Source organism: Phalacrocorax aristotelis, chromosome 13 (genome assembly GCF_949628215.1).
Source record: "Phalacrocorax aristotelis chromosome 13, bGulAri2.1, whole genome shotgun sequence".
In the NCBI taxonomy this organism is placed as follows: domain Eukaryota; kingdom Metazoa; phylum Chordata; class Aves; order Suliformes; family Phalacrocoracidae; genus Phalacrocorax; species Phalacrocorax aristotelis.
Genome location: NC_134288.1, coordinates 16595611 through 16608136, shown reverse-complemented (window position 1 = coordinate 16608136; position 12526 = coordinate 16595611). Strand labels below are relative to the sequence as shown.

The following is a 12526-nucleotide window of genomic DNA, read 5'->3' as shown; positions in this document are numbered from 1 at the left end:
TGTGTTTGGGTGGGTGCTGCACCCTCAGCAAAGAACGAAGAAGAACTGAAAGTATTGGTTTTCGAGAGGGTTTTTCTTACCTCTCCCAAAACGCGTTCCCACCCTATTAAAGTGTGTTTTCTGAAACAAATATGTTCTATTTATTTATTTAATGTGCTGTTAAATGACCTTCTGGAAAGCTATTCCTGCTGCAAGGCTTTAAAATGGATGGGCAGGCATAACTTAAGAGAGCATGCTCCTTACAATCAGGATGAATCATTTGAGTAGTTACTGTTTAGATTGATATAATTTTAGTTATAATTATGGGTAACGAGAAGGCATTTAGAGTCTGTAATATTGTAATTCATGGTGAGAGGAGTCCTAAATGAAATAAAATATATCCAGATTTGCTTTCTCTCCCTATCTAGGTATTACGCACATAAGCATGATTCTTTAAGGAACAGATTTTCTGCTGCTGTAAAAATCTAGCAAAAGTAGGTCAAAAATGACATCTAGAGATAGCATGTTTGGTAACCACAAAAGGACTGTCTGTGTCTTTCTGTTTGGCCTTTTAAGAGTCCTGCAATTTATTACTGTAGGTACAGCTGCAGCATGAAAGGGTTTTGATCCGTAGACTCCCCTGGACTTCGGTGGGTGGATCACAGATACATATCGTCGTTTTTATTATCCCATTACACTAATAGAAGATGACAAAATTGTATTAGCAAAGATCTACAAATACAAAAATACCATGACAAACACACGAACCTGCTGTCATCTGCCTGGCTCTAGAGCACCATCACACCTCAGTCCAGGCACGGGAGCGGTCGGTGTTCTGCAGAGCCCAAAAAGCAAACGCTGACAGCAATCCCCAAGCGAGGGGCTTGAAAACCACCCCATGAGCGGACAGCCCGTGTTGTACCCCCTGAGAAAGCTGTGCCCGTCAGTCAGTGTGGCTTTTGGCCGCAGAAAAAAGGGGGGAAGGAGACAAGAGGGAGCGAAGGAAAGCACGGAACTGGGTGCGTGTGCGTGGAAGAAAGAGCGAGCTCAGCGCTGCTGTCGTGGCCGGGAGCCGTGCGGGGGCTGCAGAGCCCAGCTCAGCCCGCGCGGGCCGGACACAGGTGCGATTAGCTGTTGACACACGGCTGACAGTTGTCTCAGATCGCAGACAAGTTTGAGAGTTCCTACTTCAAAGGTTTCACGGCTGTGTTTTTACGGCAAGGTTTGAGGAGAGGGAAGCTGTGCCTCGGACAAGGAGTGGGAAGGCGCTCGTTAGGAGGAATCCTGAGTTCTGACACATCCGCAGGACATAATAGACATCAGTCTATTAAAATAGATATAACGTTTTACTTCTGTTGATGGCTTGATAATTAATGTTAAATAAAAGCAAAGCTTCAGTACCTGCAACTGATATTTCACATATGCTGTACAAGACATCAGCATAATGAACACCCTCAACCGCAGTTTCAGAACACAATTTAAATTATAGAGTTTTCTTTACGGTACAGGTTGAACTGCATTTCAGCAAACGCCCAGGAAGCAAGAAGCTTTGCCCATCAAGTGCCGTTTGAGCAGCCGAGCTGCTGTGCCCTAGTCTGTGTGTGACAAGCTCTCCACATACTCCCTGAGTCTCTTTGAGACTTGATAATGAAATACATAAACTATGACCTTATTGATCAGGACTCACGCTAATTAATTTCCCGAAGTCCTGTCCCAGCCTGCAGTGATATCAATGAAAAAAAGAAAAAACAAAAAACAAAAACCCAAGGATGGAGACTTTGGTTGGCCAAAAGACCTAGGGGTGAAGTACTTATCCCATGGAAATCAATGGCAAATCCCGATCGATTTCAGTCGCGCATGGATGTTACCATTAGTCAAGTGTATGGAGGCTTAGCCTCAAAAGTTTATACAGCTGTCACGAATGGCTTGTACTGCAGTGCTAAACCAAAACCGCCTGCACGCCCGCAGCAGCGCAGAGAACCCCCTCCAGCTCCCGGGCTCCTTGTTCCATCTCATCTTTTCTCCAGTGACAAAAACCAGTTGAGGAGGTTTCCACCCGTCCCCGTTGGCTGTGCGGTCCCAGCCCTGCACCGGGGCCTCCCTTTGGCTTCTTGTGAGCCACAGCAGGGACGGACCCAGGTTACGGCTGGGGTGGTGCAGACCCACGGATGGTCGCAGGGACACCGCTGAGGATTGTATCATCCCGTGGGGTGCCAAGGATAGGAAGGGGCGAGAGCTCCTGAAGCGGGTTTGTTGCCAGAAGCGTTCCGTGTGGACCCACACCCCGACTGACGTGTCTCTGAAGAGCTCTGCCAAGGGCTAACAGCGTCCTTACCCTTGCTCTGTGCATGCTCGCCTTGACACGCGGGAGCGACCAGGAATATTACTAAGCTGATTTTATGGCTGGACTAATACAAAAGTCCAAGGGACCTTCCTCACAATGAATCAGAGGAAAAGGAGACAGGAGTCTGGCTTTCCAGTTTTCCAATCCAAGCCCTCGATAAGTATTTCCCACTGGCAGGGAACCAGTACTCTGCAGTTACTTTGCTTCAAACCAAGACTCCATCCCGGATTTAGCACTTTCACTAACGCTACATGCTGCTTAATTGTCCTAACGACATTCTGGAGGCAGACTTGAATTACTCAAGAGTTATCGCTCCTGCGCTCAGCTCTTTTGCCACCACCCCTCACGTTGGCCCACGCGGGACCAGCCCATCGTTCCTGCGTCCTGCACCCGTGAGGTGTCAGAGCCGCTGCAGAGCTTGATACGATCCAAGGCGGGACTTACGTGGCACGCCACAGGTAGCTTTCCACCCTGGTGAGGGCTGCAAAATCTGCCCGGAAAGGTAAAGTCAAATGCCTGTGCCATCTCCGCAGGCTGCACTTGGAGCCTTTGCAGAGGGTGACTCTGCAGCTGAGAACCTGGCCGCAGAAGCAGAGCCAGCTCATGGCACGCCTGTATTTCAGCTCTAGGCTTCACAATAGTAAGGCTTCTGGGCTGCTTTAAAGCTTGAAAAACGTGTGAGCTGCCACGGCTTTGTCCTTTTGCAGTGAAAAATGATAGCTCTGCAAAGTGTGAATTGCTCTGGAGCGTTACCTCTGAAACCTAAAGACAACATTTTAAAGTGTCAACATGGATTGTTTTTAATAACTTTTAAGTGGGAATAACGACCTAAGGTATTCGCCACAATTTCAAACTGACTTCCATGCATTCTCCGTTGCCAAAATTCTCTACATTCAGCTGCCAAAACCTCATCTTCCCTTCCAACGATTTCTCTATAGCAGGTTTGGGTTGCCAATGCGAAACTCGGCATCACTGTGAAAACTGAAAAGGTGAAGATATTAAAAAATAAACCAAATTATAAACTAAATAGCATGGAGTCAATGGACTTTTTTGTTTTCAAATGGGATTTTTTGAAAAGCTGAGTTTATTTTACTTTAAATAAAGCTACTACTGAATTTCCAGTTGATTTAGCTGGAACACAGGGAACACACTGCAGGATTTGAGTTGTGTTTGCTGAAATGTCTGTGGCCTTGAACAGATAATATGTTTTTCAGTAACATATTTCTCTTTGCCCTCTGTTGGTCTTTTTCCCTCTGTGCTCCCTCCAGATTGACTTTCACTCTACTCATTGCCTGCCTCATTTCTCACCCTATTTTTCCTGTTGTTTTTTCTACTGCTTTTCTCAGTATCTTTCTCCCAGGTTATAGGCAAAACAGAACTGAGCCTTGAGCTGAACTTTTAAACCCACATCTTGAAATTAAGTAAAACAAGCACCTTCTGTCTCTGTATAGGAGTAACTTCACAACTTGGGCCACTTAGCAGTTTCAGTAGTTGCAGAACGGAAAAGGTCCATCGGAAGAACTTTTAGTGCTGGGGAGGGGAGGTGCCTTAACCAGAAATAACACAGCGGTGGTCGAGTAATTGAAACAAAACGTGGGCGCCAAGATGTCCAGCTCACCGTGCCCGTTTTAGAGCATAGTCTTGCCTGGCAGTAGAAAGCAGCTCATTAGGTTGTCCAGGTTTAACCAGCGTGAGGGAAACGCAGAGATGCAGAGTAACACACCCAGTGGACCAGGCAGAGCCGCAGCACCAGTTGGAGTTTAGCCACTAACCCCTGCACAGGTACGGCCGTAAGGAGCTGGGGAGGGGGGGTTTATCCACACCTCTGTGCCCTTGCCTTTTTGTGAGCCTATGGGTGGACAATGTAAAGCAAAGCTGACCCCTTTCCAGATATTTCTATTGATGAAAGTACATATTCAATAAAACCTGGAACTGTGATCGGAAACTCGGTAACGTACGCTGTCATTATCACTCTGCTTGCAGGACGAATGCCTTAGTTCCAGCTCTCCAGCCCAGGCTTCCCGCACCCAGCCCGCCTCTGCGCCTGCCACTCCAATCCTGACATTGAACTCACGGCAACCCGGACCAAGAAGACTGCCAAAAAAACTCCAGCTATTCTTCTTCATCCTCACTAACAATTTGGTAATGAAGTATTGATTTCCACTCCCCTGCTTATGGACGATATTAGATTTTCATTGATAAACTGCACTGGGGCTGTCTGGTCTCCGCTGTCCCTTTTTGCTGTCACTAAAACAAAGTGCCACTGAAGTAAGATAATGACTGAGAACATTGATGTACTTATTTCGTCAATTTGTAACACTTGACAGGAAAAAAAAATTCTTCATAGTTTAATGTCCAAGTGTGCTCCACAAGATGCAGTCACACTGGAAGCTTTACTTTTCATGGTAATGTCCATTTCCTATTTATAACCCCTTTGGGATAGTTTGTCTAAAGGAAATGTTTCTATTCTGTGCAGCTATTACTGTTGCACCTGGCTTGCCCAATCCAGTCATTGCACTAGGGATCAATACATCACAGTAAGTACAAGAATTATTAAGTTAAAACAGATTCTGAGCCAAAAAACCTCTGAACAATGTTAATCTTCTGTGCAAGTTGTTCAAATAGTTATGCTTAACCATGTTGCTGCCAAAGATTTGTTTAAAATGGATTATTTTCAGTTTGTTTTATTCCTCAGATATATATATATATTTAAATCTCCATTACGGTTTATGACGAGACATATGCGATGGAGTGATTTTTAAACAAAAGCACTATTGTTAGATTATTGAACATTATATAAATATAGGTATATCTATATATAAATATCGCTATGTAAATATCTATATATAGATATAAAAGAATAAAAGTAGAGTTCCTTCCTCAGTTAGGCGAGTGTAAATCTAAATCTCTCTGTCGTAGTCCACGGAGTTACGCTGGATTTGCGCCACCGTAAGTGAGATCAGAATCTGGTCTTCGCACCCTCTGTGTGGTCCGGCAAGGCCTGCGGCACGGGCCGGCTGGAAAGCGCAGCTGCCGGCAAGTCAACCACGACCGAGGGAGAAGGGGGCTACAAAGATGGCAATTTCAAATTTGTGCTTGTAACTTTTTTCATTAAAACTTTGAGGCCCCAATTTTAATTTGTGGAATATTCACGTTAATAATGAGATCTAATTAAGACATCCATTAAAAGCCCGTTAAAGTTAATTTAACGTAAAAATTCCAATAGAACTGTATTAGATTTTCTCCATTAAATTAACGTTATGGATTTTTAACGGATGTCTTAATTATACATTATTATTAACGGGACTACTGTATTACGCAGATTAAAATCGGGTCCCGCGTCAACTCACAAACTCTTCCAGGAGATGCTAATGTCACGAGCCTCGCGTTACCTCGTGCACCGCTCGGAAAACCAGGCGCGGCCCTGTTCGCTCTCGCTGAGCGTTTCCTCGCAGCGAAAGCAACCTCCAGCGGACAAATCCGTCTCTGCGCTTAACGACGAACCTCTCGTATTCTCAAAGGAAGAATAAGTCCGGATCAAGTCGTAAATCGCTACCCTGTCGCAAATGAAATCGTCGAGGTATGCGAGGCACAAGCGGAGAGGAGGATCTTTCTTGATAAGAGAGGGCTTTGGGGTGTCTTTTGCTCTTGTTTTATCTTAGACAGTCAAGGCTATAACTGAAGCGCAGCATTCACAACGCCAGCCTAAGTACGGTTACCGCATTCCCTGTGGCTTGCGCAGAAGGGCCTGTTTTGGCGTTGTTTGGGAAATTTTGACATGATCCCTAAACTCAACATGGAGGAGAAAAAAAGGCCCTTCTTATTTACCTCCTAGGGAAAGTGTTGCCCTTATGCCACATATAATAGCAAATTGCTTTTTTTATGGCATGCATAACCTAGATGGGAAAAAATATGGCGCTTGAGGGAAGGAGGGAAAAAGTAAATGAAGTTCCAGGAATGTCATTCTGAAGTAATGAGGCATGGACAGAAAATATACCCCTCACATCATCGGATTGAGATGGCAGTCGAAATAGCTTCATTGAAGTGTCAGCACTCATCCATCAATCAATCATCCACAAGGAAAAATAGCGACAGTACAACGGGGCGGCTTTTATGGGATTTACTCATGGGCATAGGGAATAGCAGCTCAAATGTAGTTCTGACATGAAAAGCAAGGTGCTGATATTATTTTTTATGATGGGAGGATCATAAAGTGAATTGAGAACAGTGAGGTCTGTCTTTGCTTAACCTATTCAACTGGAAATGAACGGAGCTCAACTGGAAACGAGCAGAGCCTTCAGATGGGTTAAGATTGAAGCCTGCACCGTGCTGAGCACCGGCCATTGACAACAAAATTCTATTAAAGCGAAATCAATACATTAGCATCGAGCTCCTCAGAAGCTGTTAAATTGCACAGCCCTGTTCGGAGTTATTAAGTGAAGTTGCGCGAGGTGGGTCCTGCGGCGCCGACCCAATGGCAGCGACCGCTGCGGGAAAATGTGACCTGGGAGGAACCACGCGCGTATCCCCAGCCCCGCTCCTTTCCCCGAGGTTTTGGATGCTCTAGAACAACGCTTGGCTCGTTGCGGCACCCAACGGGTGAAGCTCCCGCCAACTTACGACGGCCCCGATCCTGCGCCCCGTTGCAACCCGGCGTTTTGCTTTGGCACGACCCCCCCCCGTGCCGTACATTTCGCTGCTTGCGGCCGTGGCCGAGCCGCACGGGTGCCGCCAGGGGCTGCCGGGAGCGAGGAGCCCTCTTCCCGCAAGAGGGTGGCCCCACGGCGGCGGCGAGACTGTGGCACCCGGGGCTGGGGCTGCTCGGGGCACCAGCTGCTCGGTTTTGGGCAGAAAAGAGGCTTCTCTGGTGCCCGGCACCCACGGTGCCACCAGCAGCTGCCCCAGCCCCAGCCGTGCCAGCACCTGGGACCCCAGAGCTCTCTCAAGGTTTTCGGGAGGGCTGGTGCCCCCGAGGCGGGTCTGGCCAGCCCAGCGGGGTGTTTTGCTCAGGAGGCTTCGCTCCGGCACAGGCAAGTGGCAGAACAGCTACTTAATTTAAAATCTGGCCACAAACCTTTATTACACAGTGCTAAACCTTGATTATTTTGCCTGCATCGCTGTCCTCTGGGAACATTTTAGGTACACATTTGAATTAAGTAATTTTTTTATTTTTTTTTACAATATCATATAAAAAAAGAAAATGTACATCTCTCCTCTTTCTCTGTACGAAACTAGATGAGTTGATAGTTTATCTGTCATATAAATCAGGTAACACAGAAAATCATTGCATCTTTTCTCTGTCGTATCTACTCAATATCTATCGTTCTGACTTTTATTCTTATTGGAGATCATCAAAACATTAATTAAAAGCCTGGTGATCAAACAGCCGAATATTTATGATTCACGTCCTCGCTTATTAACAAGTGGCATATTGATACACCACATATCCATGCTGTTTATGCTCTTGCACTGCAATAAAGCAGCAAGGATTGTTATCTTTAGACACTGCTTTGAGAGGTTTATTCAGAAACCATACGGCCCTTCCCACCACCACCCATGTCAAAATAAGCCATATCACCTTAAAAAAAAAAATACTCTATTTAAAAGAGGGAGACATAAGTAACATCCCTTTGGAGCCTGATATATAAGAATTTTGGTGGATCAGTCTCAGGTGTTTTTTCCAGGATCTTATTATTTAAGCTGAGAGGGAGAAGGACAGTTAACTTTAAAAATGGCTGCCATTAGTACAATAATAATTGTTGGTTTAAAAAAAAAAAAGAATCTTTGCAAATCCACTAACAAACGTGCCCAGTAATTGCTTGTCAATGCAACTTATCATGGGTTTTATTACCTACTTGTAAAAGTATTTACAAGACTGACCTCCCTAGCTTTTTTAGAGATCATGGAGGATATAAGAAGTCATTTTAAAAATCAATAATTATATATTAACACAATAGGGGTTGAAGCCTTCCAAGCCAGTTTTACAGGCTATTGAGTCAACTCTCTCACATTCCGTGGGCAAGGACTGTTCCCCTAATTTTTGGTCTTTTTTTTTTGTCTTTTTTTTCCTTAATCGTGTTTTGATGAGGTACCATATTTCTCGACTAATGCGTACCCACAGTTCGGTTCCTAAAATAGAAGGGGATATTCCCACTGGGCAGCACCCGCGCAGGCTTTGCACGGAAAGCAAGCTGCCCTCGGTGATCGGGAAGCACAACAGTAACAGGGTTCTGGCTCGGGGCAGCCTCTGGGTGAGAGGTGCCGAGGGGAGACGCGCTTTCGACAGCATCGCCCGCTGCTACTTACCACGAAGGCGCTGCCCTGGCTCAAGCACAGCAGCGCGGGTCGGCCCGCGGGTCGGTCTGGCTCTGAATATAGGGTTTCTGTCGAACCTGGGGAGAAAACACAGGGGAATGAAAGGCGGCAACCTAATTTTAGGCAGAGACTTCCTCCTGGCAAAGAAACGACCGCTCGGCGCCCGAGGCCAGGCTGGGCTGCGGCCGCCGTCCCCGTCCCCTCCGCGCTCGCCGTCGTAACTCTCAGGCTGGAGAAAGCGCCTCGGCTGAGTGGAGGTGGATCTCCGGCACACAGGGCTTTTGTTTTTGCAAACAGATATACGATGCAATTTATATTTAAAATTCTCTCTATAAAGACAGTATTGATCACACATTCCAGATCAATATGTTGCAATTACAGCAGGCTTTAAAGGCCATCTGTCCCCAAGCAAGAGCACTGATATAACCACCTCTATATATTTTGAAAAAGTGCTACTGGTATGTGCCCATCTTCTCACAGTACGCCCTGACGTATTATTTTTGCTCCTAGGAAGCTGTTTGTAGGAGCCACATAGAGTTGTAATTCCCGGTTACTGGCCACCCCCGAGGAGACCTCCGACCAGCTCCTCGCTGGGTTTCAAAGTCACCACAGGGTCAGCGACACGGTGGTTTCCTTGGCCTCGTTCTCCTGCTCCGCCTCACAATTCATCCCACAGGTTGCAGCTTCCCTGTTTGCCAAACCTCTGGCCTCGCTTGAAAACGATCAGCAAGAGGTTATTGAATTTCACTAAAACTAAGAACTTTTCCGTAACGGTGCTGAAGAGCTTGAGCTGGACATCGGTAGGTGTAAACTGAGCCTTTTCTGTATGCGACAGATTGGAGCACAGCGAATAGAGCATTTTGAAACTCGTAACTAAAGAATACATGGCATGCATCTCAAGGCAGATTTCAATTCACATTTCATCAAACCGAGGTCCTAATTTGTCAGCACCTGGAGTCAAGATAAGTCTTTCTGTTGACAGCCCTGGATGAGCCACCAGGTAGTTATTCCAGAAAGAAAGGCTTCCTGGATTTTCTTCATTTCTTAATTATTTCCTGCAGTGGTTGACTTCACACAAGCACGCAGAATTTAGGATTATTTTTTTATTATTATTCTCCAGTTGTCTCCTGAAGGAAAATGGAAGAATTAAAAAATAATAATAATGGGATTGCTGTGGTAATAGAAGCCAACATACCTTTGCAAAAGAACATGCGCCAAGCGTAAAAAGCTGGGGTGTGCATCCCGCGTGCGCTGTGCCGCGGCCCGCCGGCGCGTCCCTAATGTCCCCCGCAGCCGCCTCCCTACGTTTTCATTGCAGTCTCCAGCTTTATTTATACCCACGTCTCAAAAAAACAGAAGCCAGATTCTGAATTCATTCATCCTGGTGTAAACCCAGAGCTGCTCCTTCGAATTCAGTATATTTACCCTCTGCCTACGCAGCGCCAAAGGCTGCCCTCACGGTCCTACCCTTGGGTTCCTAACGTGGTTAGATGGTTTTGAAAACTGCCCCAGCAAACAGTCTCTAGCGTTGTGCAGATCAACTCTAAGGCCCAGTCTGCACTTCAGAAGGTTTATAGTTAGGTCAGGGAAGCGACTGCAGAAGTTCGTTACTGACGTGACTACGCCGGTAAAAGTCCTGATGTGAGAGCAGTTGTATCGCTATAAAGCACTTTATACTGGTACAGCTTATTTTGCTTTGCTGGACCACTTTTTTACCAGTGGAAGCACTTGTACCCCGGCGTGCTTCAGTCTACACTGGTGGTCGTTTCTTTGGTTTAACTGTGCCGGCAAAAATGTGAGGCGTAGAAAAAGTTTAAGATGAGGCTGTTGTGTCTTGTACCAAATTATCTGTACAATATTTTCTTTGAGAGCATTTTTAAAGGCGGAATAGCTGTACCACTGGACTTAACTGCAGAGTAATAAACTTCCAGTTCATCATCAGTCTCAGCTCATGAAATGTCTTCGGGCCTTTGTAAAAAGCCCTGTTTGAGACAACAGATTACCCGCTAATCCTAGCAGGCCGTACATCTCCACTTGAGTTCATACCATCTAGCTGAGCAAACGCGTTTTTATTTTTTTTCTTTTTTGATCTAAGTAAAGACAACAAATTCTTTGATGAGCTAGCAGGGGAGAAAAGGAATCAATATTTTAAAAAGAAAATGAAAATAGCATCTTTCCAAAAAATGCAGCTACGTTGAAGGCAAGGACCGCTTCCCCTTGCGACCCACGTCCCCGCCGGGGCGCCAGCCCCAGCGAGGGACGCGTTTCCAGTACTTGAACATCCAGGTGACTGTCCCAGATGTGGAAGAGGCGTATGGGCAGCGTTTGCGCTTGCCTACGAGCCTGCGTAAGGGTCACGGGTTACACATCCGTGCGGCCCCCCGCCCCAGGCGCGCGTGCCAGCACTGCCACGCCACGCGTGCCGGCACTGCCACGCCGCGTGTGCCGGCACTGCCACGCCGCGCGTGCCGGCACTGCCACGCCGCGCGTGCCGGCACTGCCACGCCGCGCGTGCCGGCACTGCCACGCCGCGCGTGCCTCGCGCTGCATAAACGGGCGCCGAGGCCGTGGCTGAAGCGGCAGCCGGGCCCCGCTGGCGCCAGCAGAACGGCCGGGGCCTTCAGGATGGCCCGTGCGGGATTTTGGCTTTACAATGCAGCAAATGCTGGAATGTGCAATACAGGTTGCAAAAGCTGACAAGCTGAACAGTCCTTCTTTGGCTCAGGGTATTCACCGTCGTCTGTCTCTGGCACAACGCGCCCTTTTGTCCAGTGCTCAGGCCCCACTCCTTAATCCTTTGTTGGCTTGGGTTTGTTTTTTTTTTCCTCTACTTTTATTTTGGGTTTTATTATCTCGAATCGTGCAAGAGCCATCCTCATTCCAAAAAGCATGGCCGTAATAGTAAATTCGACAGTTTTGCTCTGCCCCAGCGCTTGTGGTATGTGGTAAGTTTGTTATTGGCAGCATCTTCAGGTTACGTCTGTGACCCGTGGTGTTCGGTTGAGAGTTTTGTTTAAAAAAAAGAAAAAAAAAGAAAAAAAAAGAAAAGAATCAAAAGGTCGTTTCTCTTTAAAAACAACCCTGTATATACTACAAATCGCAAAAAGGCAAGATTAAACACATTTTTTATATTAACGACGCAAACGGGACTCCTTTCCGCGAGGACTCACGGTGACTTTATCTGTCGAATGTTTCGGTGCTTCTGCACTGATTTTGTAACAAGTGCATGCTGTACAGAACATATTGCCTGTAACTTAGGGTGGAGGGGGGCCAAGCTGCCGCTCGTTGTGCACCGCAGCTTGTTTGGATGAAAAGTTATGCCTTTGATGCATTTTTATACTGTACATATTTGTATATATTAACTATATTGCCATGTTATGAACACAGATTTTGTTATATTTGCTTGTTTCGGTTTCCTACAAAAGTTGGTCCATGACGGGGGATACTTTTTTTTTAAATTTTTTTTTTTTTTTGTATAGGAAATACGCTTGTAACTTCCGTTTGTTTGTTTTCTCGGTCATCATCGTTTAATGGTTCATAAAGGAATTAGAGATGAGTTTTTGGAGGAACTCTGAGAAGCAAGTCTGTGTTTGCATGAGACCTGCCCAGTTGCTGGCTATAAAGGGGGGGCGGGGGGAAGAGGGGAAATCTAAGTCAAGTTTTGCTTTTAAAGCATGCTTAGTCCCATGGGAAAACTCATACATGTACAATTATTCTCTTTGTATTTTATCTAATAGTGCCTGAAATTTTTTTTTAATGTCTTCTTGGAGGAACGATTCATAATTGTCAAAATTTGAAACATTAGCTTAATTTTGTTTTCATGACCTCTCATTTCTCCTCCTTATTTATTTTGTTGCTGTTTATAATGGGCCCCAAGGCCATTTCTGA

The 12526-nt window shown here is 46.0% G+C and overlaps 1 protein-coding gene across 1 annotated transcript in view; it reads left to right on the top strand.

Annotated features, from left to right (window-relative positions):
* TSHZ2 (teashirt zinc finger homeobox 2) overlaps positions 1-11689 on the top strand; it is a 234176-nt gene extending 222487 nt beyond the window's left edge. Inside the window, exon 3 of the mRNA XM_075108960.1 lies at positions 4307-11689. The gene's annotated coding sequence lies outside the window, so the exon portion shown is untranslated. The remainder of the gene's footprint in view (positions 1-4306) is intronic.
* The last annotated feature ends 837 nt before the right edge of the window (positions 11690-12526 follow it).